Raw genomic sequence first — 14,942 nt, forward strand, 5'->3', positions numbered from 1 at the left:
TGATTTAGGAATAGTTGAGTCTGGGTCCTGGAGGTAGGCTATAATATCATCTGATTTTCTTTTGCTATATTAATTCCTGGCAGCTCTTTGTTTTGTCTAATAGCCTGAGCCAGAGGTTCTATGAATAAAGCAAAGAGTGAGAGGCTAAGACAGCAACCTTAACGAGTGCCTCCAGACAATCTAAATCTGTCTGTCAGATGACCGTTAATCTTAATTCTGGCAGATGGGAAACTATATAAGGACTGAATACATTTGACGAATTGATTATTAAAGCCAAACCGCTCTAATACCCTGTACAGAAAAGACCAGCTGACCCTGTCAAATGCCTTTTCAGCATCGAGACTGACCAGGGCGACACTTTAATGTTGTTTATTAGCCTGTTCTATGATGTGTAGGGTTCGCCTGATGTTATCATGCGTTCGCCGACCCTGTTTGAATCCAGTCTGGTCTTCATTGATTAACTCAGGGAGAAAGTGTTCCATTCTTTTGGAAATTCTGGATATAAATAGTTTGTGGTTTTAGTATAGAGATTGGACTAAATGATTCACAGTGTTCTTTGTTTTTGCCTTCTTTAGGGAGGACTGATATCACTGCTTCTCTCCATGATGCTGGTATCACAGCTTTGCTGAGTGTCCAGTTAAAGGACTCAAGCAGGACTGGAGCGAGATCGTTCTTCTGGATTTTGTACCACTCATTAGGAAAGCCATCACTCCCAGGGCACTTATTAGATTTCAGAGAGATATGAAGACTCCTGACTCATTTTGACAGTTCAAGGCCAAAGGTCACAACACTGGACTTAATTCATCATCATTCTGGAGACACAAACTGCTTGGAAACAAGGGATCGGTGTCCCGGAGTTTCAAGCACAACAAAAAAACACACAGGATTAATAAAATCACGTTATTCTAGTTCCTGCCTAGACTCTAAGCCTTACTTGGTTGGACGAGGGTGAAACGTGCTTCTGTTGCCGCTTCCAGTCACTCACTCTGCACGCCGTCGCACGCCCCCAGTGGCCACGTGGGTAATTACACGGGACCGCTGACGTCTACTTCCCTCTGGTGGACATTTGCGGTCATTACACTCATTCTCCACAGTCATACACACATTCGCTCCACGCACACACGCACACTCGTTCCCTTCTCTCTCTCACTCACACACACACACACACACACACACACACACACACACACACACACACACACACACACACACACACACACACACACACACACACACGCTTTTCTGGCTTTGTTTGTATTGTGTCTTTATGAGATCTCACTTGATGTTTATTGATTAGATGTGATTCATAGATTGATGATTTAGGAATAGATGTTTGTTAATAAACACTTATTAGTTGAATTGAAGGATTCTTGGTGGTTTTCTGTGACTATTGCTGGTTGTAACAGTCAGTGATCAGATTCCCAGCCTTCCTTCCCTGTTCATCATTTCAACCAGGAATTAAAACTCATTTAAATTAACTTTTCTTTTTAAGACTGATGTTTAGTTTAAGATCCTAACTTCAGCTGGTGCCCCGATTCTGGGATTAAGTCACCATAATATTAATGAATTAATAGTTTGAACGGTTTAAATCAATTTCGATGATTTTAACGCTTTGAGTAATTTAATACACTTCAGGGTTGTTGGCAAATGAAAGCAGGTTTATTGCTTGAATAACCCGCATTGCTTTTAAATCATTTTCTGTGTTTTATTGCATTTTTGGGGTCTAATTACTCCCACTGTTATTGATTGATTTATCACTCAGTTCATTCAATCACAACTTGAATTGCCTCTAAAGCTATTTGTCAGTGACTTCAGGTCACTGCAGATTGATAATTAGTATTGTTAATTAATAAATTAACCAATTTATTCAATTAATAATCAAGATTGCTTTTAATCATTTTTCAGTGGTTCTTGCATCCTAGCATCTAATTATCCAGTATTATTAATTAATAAATCACAAGTTCATTCAATTAATAATCCTAACGGCCTTTAATTCATTTTCAATGGTTTAGCACATTCAAGTAATTCATTGTATTAATTAATAAATCACAACTTTACTTTATTAATTCCAAATTCTTCCTGATTACTTCTCTGATTGTTGATAAATAAATAACCAAATTTGTTTAATTGACAATCTATTCTAAATCACTTGAAGATCACTGTTGGTGATTCATTCCACTGAAGTAATTTAACCTCCCTTCAATTATTATATATTCTATAAATCCCAGATTTGTTTCAGTGATTACTTGAATCATAAATTACTTCCCGTAATTTCGTCATCACTCGTAATCAAGTACCGTTGATCGTTGATTGGTCAGTAGCCATTTGTGCGGCCGAGCAGTTTGAGTTATACCCGGGTTGCTTCAGCGAGTCGCCTCCTGTGGGTCACAGATGCTTCAGTAGTTCACACCAGTGACCCGCGGTTGTCAACCAAGGAGTGACCAGTCACTCCTATTGACCAGTCGTATCACTTGATAATAGGAGTGACCAGTCACTCCTACTGACCAGTCGTATCACTTGTCAATAGGAGTGAACAGTCACTCCTACTGACCAGTCGTATCACTTGTGGACCGCTTTAGTGATCTGACGCCTGTGGAGGTTCCTCCCGTCAGGTGACCCTTTATAGCTCACAGCTGTCGGTCGACAACTGACCATTACTTCAATTAACACTTGAAGCCCTGCACAACTTACACTTGGTACATTGCCTTAGTAATCTATTACTCCAGTAATCCATTACTTTGGTGGTCTACCGCTAGTGATCAGTAATTATCAACGAGTAAATGACAATTTATCTCCGTTTGATAAAGTGTTTATATGTATTCTGATCAAACGCTGAGCCCAACAAGACTAAAACCAAATCTGTTTGTTCCTTTTTAGTTCAAGTCTTAAAAAATCATGAATGAATTCACCTCTTTCTCCTTCAGTCAGTTCATGAAACGTTTTATATATTATTATCCTTTATGTGAATATTATGACCTGTGGTGTAAATATATTCACCTGTTCAGGTTATGTAAGAATAGTGTGTGTGTGTGTGTGTGTGTGTGTGTGTGTGTGTGTGTGTGTGTGTGTGTGTGTGTGTGTGTGTGTGTGTGTGTGTGTGTGTGTGTGTGTGTGTGTGTGTGTGTTCAGTGAAGTGTATCAGTGTGCAGCAGTCAGTTTCTGTTCAGTCTGACTGAGGGAGGTTTTTGTACGACGGTTTTTCACTGTGTGATCACCCACTGACTGTTGATGGAATGATAACTCTGACAGTAATAAACTGCAGCATCTTCAGCTTGAACTCCACTGATGGTCAGAGTGAAGTCAGAGTTTGATCCACTGCCTGTAAAACGAGCTGGAGTCCCTGATGCTCGATAGTTGGTGGAGTAAATGAGCATTTTAGGAGGTTGTCCATCTCTCTGTTGGTACCAGGCTAAATAGCTTGGGTTCTGACTGGTCCTACATGTGATGGTGACGGAGGCTCCCAGAGCAGAGCTGACTGCTCCAGGCTGAGTCACTGTGACCTGGCCTCTGGACTCTGAGGAAACACAGACAGAAACATCAAGCAGCCTCATGGTTTTGTGGGCTTCATTTCAGAGGGACGGATGTTGACAGAGGAGAGGAGTTTGATTCTCTGGACTTTACCTGTGAAGCAGCAGCAGAGGAGAGTCCAGATGAGGACGCAGATCACACTCATGTTTCTGATGAGGAGGATTTCTCTGTCTTCTGTTGTCATGAAGGACGGCTGTCAGTCATCCAGTCTTCCACTGTCAGGACTATAAACTCTCCCAGAGCACTGGAGCATGGTGCTGCTGATGCAAAGTGGCTCTATGGAAATGTTCTGACTGACTCCAACAGGGACCTGGATCACTTTCATCTCTCATTTTCACTCTGGATTATAACTTTCATGACAAAATTAAGGAATTAAACTGAATAATTAAAGATACGTCTCTAGTTTTTATATTTTTTTACATTTTCTAATTTTGCTGTCAAATCCATTTAGGAATAAATTCCAATAGACATAATAGAAATAATAGAAAATGATCTTTAAAACAATCTCTATAAATATATGTATTTCAAGTAGACATTGCAGATGAAAGAATTGTTCTCTTGTGTTCCGTTAGGATCAGGTGGTAAAAGTTGTTTTGGTGAGTTTGTTTGTTTCACAATCAGAGAGCGGCGTCTCTCTACAGTCAGAGGTTTTTGTACAGCGGCTCAATGAGTTTGTATCACTGTGGTACACGTTCGGTGGAGGAACCAGACTGGATGTTGGAAGTAAGTTTATTCTCCTTTTAATACTTTCAACCAAATAATTCAAATTCATACATTAAACCTTGTTTTGAATGATTTCAGATTAGAAAGATGTTTTTTATTCCTTAATAATTATTGTAGTGATCAAGTTTTAATCTCCATTGATTTCATGTAGTTTAGCTCAGCTCTGTTTCACTTTAATTTCATCCCAGAGAAAAGTTATTAGTTTTAAATCTACACCGGATTAAAATCTCATTCGGATTAAATGACAAAACAAAAGATATTGTCAGTCTTTAAAAGTTCTCAGTTAGAGCCTGATGGCTGTGGAACACACTGTTTTAACTCTACCAGTCTCATGTTGAAGCTGTTTTTACACTGACCTGTGTATTTAGTGACATTTCTGGTGCACTGGTCTGTCTTTGGGCTGAGTTTTAGTTGACATGTCCACTGTTTGAAATGTGTTTGTGTTGGAATGTGTGCAGGTTTTATTCTTCTTGTTTTATTGAGTGTCTCTTCATCACAGCTGGATTTATTCTTGGTTCTATATAATGTTTCCCAATTCTGTTTCTGCTGATTCTTTACAATTCATGTTATTTTACAGTAAAATAGAAATACTGATGATAAATGTAAAATAATCAAATCCTCCAAAGAAAACATCTTTATTTACTGTTTATTTCACATTTTGCTCCTAATAATTGAAAATATTAATTTAGATTTGAAGTTCATGTTAAAGTTTCCAGTCATAAGTTCTAAAGTGTAAACTTTCTGATAACGTTGATGCAAATGAAGAGTAAACGTTGAGACATCAGCTTGTGTTCCTTCCTGTGTAGTTTGAGGTGTTTCAGGTCAAAGTGTTGGATGATTCTCTCTGTGCTGATGTGCATGAGAGGCTTCTTAAAGGGAAGTGAAACAATGTGTGAGTGAGTGACTGCTGGAGCAGAAAAAGCCTCTGACAGCAACTTCTTCCAGGACAGAATCAGCTCTGTCCCACTAAAGCTGTCCAGGTGTGTGCTGCTTGATTGACAGCTGGGTGCTCCCTGTCCTCTAATTTGATTGGTGTCTCCTAGGTGATACCCGCCCCACCCTGACGGTGCTGCCCCCCTCCAGAGAGGAGCTGCAGCAGGGGAAGGCCACGCTCATGTGCCTGGCCAACGAGGGCTTCCCCTCAGACTGGAGTCTGAGCTGGAAGGTGGAGGACAGCAGCAGCAGCAGCAGCTGGGAGGAGAGCAGGAGCCCCGGGGTGCTGCAGGACGGCCTCTACAGCTGGAGCAGCACCCTGAGGCTCCCTGCAGACCAGTGGAGGAAGGTGGGCTCTGTGACCTGTGAGGCCACCCGGGGCTCCCAGACTCCCCTCAGAGAGACACTGAGGAGAGACCAGTGTTCCCAGTCCTGACCGGACTCACTGGGACTCTCACACTGCTTTTACTCTCACACTGATCTCACCTCTGTCATTCACCCTCTTTCACTTTCTTCTATCATCAAACCAAACTGACTTCATCAATATTCATCTTCTTTCATCATCATTTTCTTCAAGCTTTGACAAAATAAAGACAGTTTTCACCTCAATCTTTGGTCTTTCATGACTTTTTTACAGCAATAAAATAATCATGGCAAAGCGGTTTAGAAGATGAATGAATGGAAAAATAGAATATGAGAGTGTTTATATCCTCACATCCTTATTTATATCTTTCAATAAAACCTGGAAGTTGAAACGTATTTGCATGTCCTATAAATGGTTGGATTAGATTTTAACAGTGGCAGCCTTGCATTTCACACCTTGGCCTTCACTAGTGCTGGTCTGAGTCAATCCACCCCTCACTAACCTTTTTATGGCTACAAAAACCAGGTCATCATGCAGAAATGCAGTATAAAAAGCCTTTGCATCACAGATAGATACTCGTACCACCAGAATAAATACCTTTATGGATGAAAAAAATCAAAGTTCAAGTCTCCTTCTGTTTCAGCTGCATAAAAAAAAGCGGCTGTTATTCCCAAAATTTCTGAACCCACAATCTTCTGTCAAGCGAGAGCGCTAAACAGTGCAGCAATGAGAGCGTTAACAATGACAATGACAATTGATAATGCTGATAAAACATTGACTCATGTACATAGTTGTATTCACCAGATGAAAAGTTATCAAAGTGACGAGTTTCTCCTTGGAGACTTAAAAAGTCAGAATTTTGACTTTATTCTGAGAATATTATATTAAAGTAAAATAAATAAAATCAGGATTTTGACTTTAAAGACGTATATTACAAAATGTTAATGCATCTTTAAAGTGTCTAGAATCATCGTCCGTACATGGAAAATCAAAGAATTGAGAATAATTTTATCACATATAAAAATAACTCAGTGGAAACGCTGGCGTTAACAGCCATACGGTTCAGCAGAAATCAAGGTCAGATGTTATTAAGTTTGTGGCTGAAGCAGCAGGAAGATTTCTGGGAGTAAAGAATGACTCCCCACTGACACTTCATGCTTATAAGAGGGTGAGTCAGGAGGTGTCACTCCAGAAGTCCAGCAGCCGGTCTGACACAGGGGATGAGGAAGGTGAAGACATGGATGATGATGACTTCTTTGATGGTATCCAGAACATTAAATTTTTTCATAATGGTCCGAGGATAGGAGAGGTGGAGGTCTGCACAGCAGAGAAAAGACAGAACATGTGAGAGAAGAGACAGGAGAAGAAGCTCAGAGCAGAGGTGGTGAGGCTCTGAGGTCAAGCGTCCAGAGGGATGGACAGTTTTTTTGTTGTGATGACTGAATAAAGTTTCAATAAGTTCTTAAGTCATTCTGAGAAGAATTTTGATTCAATAAGTGAGTTTTACAATCCTTTCTAGCTAAAAAAAACTCCTGCCAATAGTGCTTTTAGCTTCAGACATCTTAGTTGCTCCAAAAATAGACTATTGAGTATATTTGCAAGAGCAATGTAAGTTGTGATGTTCTGTGTTTCCTGTTTGGTGCATCTCTCCTCCCTCTCTCCCCTTCTCCCCACTCTTCTGAGTGGTCCCGGTGTCGCCTGCCGTTTCGTCTCCGACGCTTGCTGCATGCGCTTCAGTTTTTAGTTTTTTCAGCCGCACTCCAGCTCGCTTTGTGTTTTACGGAGAAATAAACTGTTCCCTTTTCCTCCGATTATCCGTCTCTACTTTTGGGTTCCTTGTTTCGACATCACACAGAACCGGCCACTCCTCCATTCTCCTCCAAACTGACACACGCAGAGCATGCATGCAGTGTGCACGCTCACCTGACCCGCCCATTTCTCCACTCTCGGCCAATCACAGGTCAACTCGCTCTAACGGTGCGTTCAGGTAACACAAAAGAATGGGAACAAACTAACATGATCAATAAACCTTAACATTACAATCAGCCCCTTTTTTCAATCAATCAATCAATCAATCAATCAATCAATCAATCAATCAACGAAAGACTATTTGTTTGGGGGGGTGGCAGGCGGGGGGGGGGGGGATTAAAATATTGCATAGAGCAGGTTGTGCAAACAAATAAATACTATTGCTCTATTTAAAAAAGATAAATAGTGCAACAATAGAATAGACTATGTACTAATAAATACCAGTAATACATAAAATCTGATAATAAAACCATGAGTCAGATATAAATACAACAAAGAATGAAGGTCAAAGGTTAAAAATGTATCAGCAGAAGGCCAGGCAGTGATCAGAACTCGGTTTCTGGTAAAATCAGTTGTCATTTTTATGTTGAGATTGAGAGGGGCATGTTGTTGGCAGCTGCTGAAAGTAACTAAAAAGTTACTTGCAATCTAACTGAGTTACTTTTAAAAACAAGTAATCAGTAAAGTAACTAAGTTAGTTTTTAAAAGAGTAATTAGTCATCAGTAATTGGATTATTTCTTCAAGGTATCTGTAGCAACACTGCATATCCAGCTTACTCGCAACGAGAGGAGGAACATTTCTTTTAAAAAGGTCCTCAATAGAAGTCGTGATAAATATGCCGAGGTATTTAAACCCTTCCAGGACTGTTCTAAATGGAAAAGAGAAGGACGGCATCATCCTAGACAGGTGGTTGACAGGGAGGACTTCACTTTTACAGAAATTTTATTTATAACCAGTGTATTTTTCGAATTGAGTTAAAATATCTATGATAACTGGGACTTATGAGCCATAGTTTGATATATATAATAACAGATCGTCCACATATAGTGAGAGCTTTTCAGTGATGGTATTTCTGGTGATGCCAAAAAAATTTCTCTTACCCCTGGAGCCAGATGGCCAACGGTTCGACAGCGAGAGCAAATAGGGGGAGGGAGAGGGGGCATCCCTGTCTTGTGCTCTGGAGAAGGGGGAAGGAGGGAGATCTCACATAGTTTGTGAGGATGTGGACAGTTAGGGACTTATAAAACAGCCTAATCCAGACAATACAGTCGGGGCTGAAACCAAATTTTGACAAGACGTAGTACAGGTATTCCCACTAAACCCTGTCAAACGATTTCTCTGCGTCTAACGAGAGTACAGCCTCAGGTATTACAGGGTTGGTGGAGCCGATAATGTTGAGGAGTCGTCTGGTGTTTAATGAGGAACTTCTTCCTGCCATGAACTCAGTCTGATTGGTGGAAATCTGGGGAGGCAGAGCCTATTGTTGGCGTGTGGCCAAGACCTCAGCAAGAATCTTTTATTCAACATTCAAAAGTGAGATGGGTCTGTAATTATGGCATTCAAGGGGATCCTTGTCTTTTTTTAGAAGAAGAGAAATGTTTGCTTCAGACAGGGTTGGGGGCAGTTTGCCTTTAATCAAGGATTCATGATAAGCCACTGTCTTTTAGACGCTCTCACAGGCTGTGCTGGGGCCTGCTGGATCGCCCCACGCCAAGTGACTCCAGCACAATGTTTTCCACCCTCATTTCTTTCCTTTAATTCTGTTGTTTAGAATTTAACTATTGAGGTTCCTTTCAGTGCATTTCCTTCATTGCATAAATTGTTTTAGTTCTCTGTATTTGTTTCCTTTCTTTTGGTTTCTCTTAATGATGTGATTGTATTTGATTTATTCACTTTGTCCACTTCTAGTTGTCTGAGCTTGTGGGCAGGTTTTATTAACCTGTGTTTTCTTAGTCTCCAGGTAGTGTAGGTTGACTGCAGCAGTTTCTTCCGTAGTGGTGGTGCAGTCTTCACAGTCGTCTCCCTCTTACTTTGATTCTGTGAGTATTTGCAGTGTCACAGGTGATTCAGTTGAGGATTCCCGTCTCATTTGGTTGCCCTGCCGCATGCTGAGCTCCGGCCCTGACCTCACCCTCTTTCTTGTCTAGTTGCTCATTTTAGTGTGAACATGTTTGACTGGTGTGTGACCTTATTCAGTTATATTTCTTTTTATCTATTAATCTAATTAAAAATATTTTTTAATTGATTTGTAAATGGTCTTGGCTCGTGGTATCTTTGAACCTGTTTGACCTTATGTAGTAAAAGACCTTAGATAGGAGTTCCTGGGGTGCAATTCCCCAGGAAATTAGTATTATGACCTCTTTTCAGGAGCAGTTGGTCATTAGGGGCAGGTGGAGCTGAGCACCACATGATGAACCAGTGAAAAATAACTGCAGGCAAAGTACATTATTAATCCTTTAAGATCATCTATAGTATTTTATTTTCTGTGAATATAGCTTCCTCCTGAGTTGCATATTTGTGTGTGAGGATTGAACTTCCTGGTTCTTGGTCTCCTCTTGCTGCTTCAGGCTGAGTTTTCTCCTGATCCACACTGATGGTTGCATGAGTTGGACGAGCTCCTCTCTCTCAATGCAGTTTGTATTTCATGCAGTCATATGTAAGTGTTCATGCTCAGACTGTGGTACATTCATTCAGATCACGTGATTTTTATGTAGAGTGGGGCTTGCAGCCCGAAGCCCTGCTACAGGATGATTTAGAAGCTCAGAGCTGATTGGCTGGCGTCAATGTAGGCACTGCTTGACAGAACCAGAGTGAGTTGTGACGCCAGCTTATGCACCGCTAGAGCTAACAGTTAAGAATCCAAATTAATGAGGTTGGTTATTTACTGGTGTATAAATTTAAAACTCTGACTTTAGAGGAGAAACTGGAGGTAAAGTGAGTGTAAGGTCATAATAAAATCTGTGTAAGAATCTCACTTGTAAATCAACATGCTGGTCGTCTAGTGGAGGAATTCTTTCCTTGCAATCAGTAGGCCCGTGTTCAACTCCCCACCGAGACACAGTTTAGTTTATTAAATTATCTAATCAGAGGCTATTCCCCGTGTTAAACCTTTTCACAAGATGGGATCCTACAGTATATGGTTGTCATAAAGATGTTGGAGCACAAAACTTCTGCACAAACTTTAGTTTGGTATTAAGTGGTGTTGAACTCTGCGCTCAGTAGACCTGAAATAAAATCTCACCACCAAGTATTTACATGTTGAAACACCACCGCCTCTGGTGAAGAAACATCTGATCTCAATAAATAAATTCATAAGTTCAGTTTATGTTAGAGATTTCTAAAGTGTGTGTGTGTGTGTGTGTGTGTGTGTGTGTGTGTGTGTGTGTGTGTGTGTGTGTGTGTGTGTGTGTGTGTGTGTGTGTGTGTGTGTGTGTGTGTGTGTGTGTGTGTGTGTGTGTGTGTGTGTGTGTGTATTCAGTGAAGTGTATCAGTGTGCAGCAGTCAGTTTCTGTTCAGTCTGACTGAAGGAGGTTTTTGTACGACGGTTTTTCACTGTGTGAACACCAACTGACTGTTGATGGAATGATAACTCTGACAGTAATAAACTGCAGCATCTTCAGCTTGAACTCCACTGATGGTCAGAGTGAAGTCAGAGTTTGATCCACTGCCTGTAAAACGAGCTGGAGTCCCTGATGCTCGAGAGTTAATATTGTAAATGAGCCATTTAGGAGGTTGTCCATCTCTCTGTTGGTACCAGGCTAAATTGCTTGGGTTCTGACTGGTCCTACATGTGATGGTGACGGAGGCTCCCGGAGCAGAGCTGACTGCTCCAGGCTGAGTCACTGTGACCTGGCCTCTGGACTCTGAGGAAACACAGACAGAAACATCAAGCAGCCTCATGGTTTTGTGGGCTTCATTTCAGAGGGACGGATGTTGACAGAGGAGAGGAGTTTGATTCTCTGGACTTTACCTGTGAAGCAGCAGCAGAGGAGAGTCCAGATGAGGACGCAGATCACACTCATGTTTCTGATGAGGAGGATTTCTCTGTCTTCTGTTGTCATGAAGGACGGCTGTCAGTCATCCAGTCTTCCACTGTCAGGACTATAAACTCTCCCAGAGCACTGGAGCATGGTGCTGCTGATGCAAAGTGGCTCTATGGAAATGTTCTGACTGACTCCAGCAGGGACCTGGATCACTTTCATCTCTCATTTTCACTCTGGATTATAACTTTAATGACAATATTAAGGAATTAAACTGAATATTTAAAAATACATCTGTAGTTTTTATGTTTTTTTAAATTTTCTAATTTTGCTGTTAAATCCCTTCAGGAATAAATTCCAATAGACATAATAGAAATAATAGAAAATAATGTTAAAACAATCTCTATAAATATATGTATTTCAAGTAGACATTGCAGATGAAAGAATTGTTCTCTTGTGTTCCGTTAGGATCAGGTGGTAAAAGTTGTTTTGGTGAGTTTGTTTGTTTCACAATCAGAGAGCGGCGTCTCTCTACAGTCAGAGGTTTTTGTACAGCGGCTCAATGAGTTTGTATCACTGTGGTACACGTTCGGTGGAGGAACCAGACTGGATGTTGGAGGTAAGTTTATTCTCCTTTTAATACTTTCAACTAAATAATTCAAATTCATACATTAAACCTTGTTTTCAAGGATTTGAGATTAGAAAGATGTTTTTATTTCTTAATAATTATTGTAGTGATCAAGTTTTAATCTCCATTGATTTCATGTAGTTTAGCTCAGCTCTGTTTCACTTTAATTTTATCACAGAGAAAAGTTCTTAGTTTTAAATCTACACCGGATTAAAATCTCATTCGGATTAAATGACAAAACAAAAGATATTGTCAGTCTTTAAAAGTGCTCAGTTAGAGCCTGATGGCTGTGGAACACACTGTTTTAACTCTACCAGTCTCATGTTGAAGCTGTTTTTACACTGACCTGTGTATTTAGTGACATTTCTGGTGCACTGGTCTGTCTTTGGGCTGAGTTTTAGTTGACATGTCCACTGTTTGAAATGTGTTTGTGTTGGAATGTGTGCAGGTTTTATCCTTCTTGTTTTATTGAGTGTCTCTTCGTCACAGCTGGATTTATTCTTGGTTCTATATAATGTTTCCCAATTCTGTTTCTCTTCTTACTTTAAAATGCATCATTAATATTGTTATCTTACAGTAAAATAGAAATACTGACGATAAATGTAAAATTATGAAAACCTCTTGATATAATTTTCACAGTCTTTTCTCACATTTTGCTCTAAATAATTGAAAATATTAATTTAGATTTGAAGTTCATGTTAAAGTTTCCAGTCATAAGTTCTAAAGTGTAAACTTTCTGATAACGTTGATGCAAATGAAGAGTAAACGTTGAGACATCAGCTTGTGTTCCTTCCTGTGTAGTTTGAGGTGTTTCAGGTCAAAGTGTTGGATGATTCTCTCTGTGCTGATGTGCATGAGAGGCTTCTTAAAGGGAAGTGAAACAATGTGTGAGTGAGTGACTGCTGGAGCAGAAAAAGCCTCTGACAGCAACTTCTTCCAGGACAGAATCAGCTCTGTCCCACTAAAGCTGTCCAGGTGTGTGCTGCTTGATTGACAGCTGGGTGCTCCCTGTCCTCTAATTTGATTGGTGTCTCCTAGGTGATACCCGCCCCACCCTGACGGTGCTGCCCCCCTCCAGAGAGGAGCTGCAGCAGGGGAAGGCCACGCTCATGTGCCTGGCCAACGAGGGCTTCCCCTCAGACTGGAGTCTGAGCTGGAAGGTGGAGGACAGCAGCAGCAGCAGCAGCTGGGAGGAGAGCAGGAGCCCCGGGGTGCTGCAGGACGGCCTCTACAGCTGGAGCAGCACCCTGAGGCTCCCTGCAGACCAGTGGAGGAAGGTGGGCTCTGTGACCTGTGAGGCCACCCGGGGCTCCCAGACTCCCCTCAGAGAGACACTGAGGAGAGACCAGTGTTCCCAGTCCTGACCGGACTCACTGGGACTCTCACACTGCTTTTACTCTCACACTGATCTCACCTCTGTCATTCACCCTCTTTCACTTTCTTCTATCATCAAACCAAACTGACTTCATCAATATTCATCTTCTTTCATCATCATTTTCTTCAAGCTTTGACAAAATAAAGACAGTTTTCACCTCAATCTTTGGTCTTTCATGACTTTTTTACAGCAATAAAATCATCATAACACCTTCTTTGGAGCAGAAGTTTGACTTGATAGATACTCTCAGGATTCCACCTCTTGTTGCTGAATTACTTTCGTATGAAACAGACTCAAAACAAACAGTCAGGAGCAGGAGTTGCAGTGGGTGAGCAGACGAGCAGCAGAGTTCTAGATACACCAAAGTTTATTGAGGACTTTTGAAGATGAGCCGAGGAGAATGTTGTTGCAGTCGTGGATTCAGGATGTGATGAATGAGTGGATGAGGCTTTCAGCAGCAGAGGAGGAGAGTGAGTTGTGAAGGTGAGCCGTGTTTTTGAGGTGAAAGAAGGCGGTCCGAGTGATCTGGTTGATGTGTTGTTCAAAGGTGAGGTTGGTGTGGAGAATAACTGCCAGATTACAGGTGTGAGGTGACGGAGACAGGGTGGAGTTTCCAGTGGTCAGGGTGAAGTTGTCAATGTGTTTTGTGAGGGATTTGGGTCTCATGATTATCATGTACAATTTGTCGTAGTTTAGTTCATGTTTCATGTTTTATCCATGTTTTTATTTCACTGAGGCAGTTGGTGAAGGTGGAGCAGGTTGTTGGGGTGATAGATTTGGTTGAAATGTAGATCTGTATGTTGTCGGCGTAGCAGTGGAAATGAAGATCATGTTTACTGATGTTATTGCCAAGAAGGAGGATGTAGAGGATGAGCAGGAGGGAGCAGGGATGATCAGAAAACTCTCCATTAACTTCCATTGCTATGCAGATGATCCACCAATCGATTTATCTATGAAACCAGATGATACTGATCAACTTGTCAAACTAGAAGCTTCTCTTAAAGACACAAGAGTCTGGATGAATGATCATTTTCTGCTTCTGAACTCAGATTAAACACAAGTTATTATAGTTGTCCCAAATTATCTGAGAGAGAAATGATCTGAACATATAGTAACACTGGATGGTATTACTTTGACCTCCAGTACCACTGTGAGGAACCTGGAGTTACTTTAGACCAGGGCTGATCCTTCAGCTCCACATTAAACAAATCTGCAGGACTGCCTTTTGTCACCTGCTTAATATTTCTAATATCAGGAACATGTTGACTCAGAATGAAGCTGAGAAACTAATCCACACATTTGTTCCCTCCAGAGTAGATTATTGTAACTCCCTAATATCAGGGTGTCTGAATAACTGCTGAACGTCTTCGACTGATTCATAATGCCACAGCAAGAGTCCTGACAGGAACCAGCAGGAGAGAAGAACATTTGTCTTCTTCTGTTTTGTGTTTTTCTTTTTTTGTGCTCCTGCTTCATTTCCCCGGCCGGACGGTGTCTTGGTCCAGCTCAGGAGATTGCTGCTTGGACCTGCTGTCTTTTAGACGCTCTCACAGGCTGTGCTGGGGCCTGCTGGATCGGCCCACGCCAAGTGACTCCAGCAC

The 14,942-nt window shown here is 41.2% G+C and overlaps 2 long non-coding RNA genes across 2 annotated transcripts; both read left to right on the forward strand.

Annotated features, from left to right (window-relative positions):
* The first annotated feature begins 3,621 nt into the window (after positions 1-3,621).
* On the forward strand, positions 3,622-5,793 carry LOC308119620. The gene is made up of 2 exons (XR_013935966.1): positions 3,622-4,251; positions 5,295-5,793. It is a non-coding gene; the product is annotated as an uncharacterized lncRNA (long non-coding RNA).
* Positions 5,794-11,529: 5,736 nt separating this feature from the next.
* On the forward strand, positions 11,530-13,503 carry LOC308119622. Its single transcript, XR_013935968.1, has 2 exons — positions 11,530-11,957; positions 13,005-13,503. It is a non-coding gene; the product is annotated as an uncharacterized lncRNA (long non-coding RNA).
* The last annotated feature ends 1,439 nt before the right edge of the window (positions 13,504-14,942 follow it).

Source organism: Lipophrys pholis (genome assembly GCF_963383615.2).
Source record: "Lipophrys pholis genome assembly, chromosome: 14".
Taxonomy (NCBI): Eukaryota; Metazoa; Chordata; class Actinopteri; order Blenniiformes; family Blenniidae; genus Lipophrys; species Lipophrys pholis.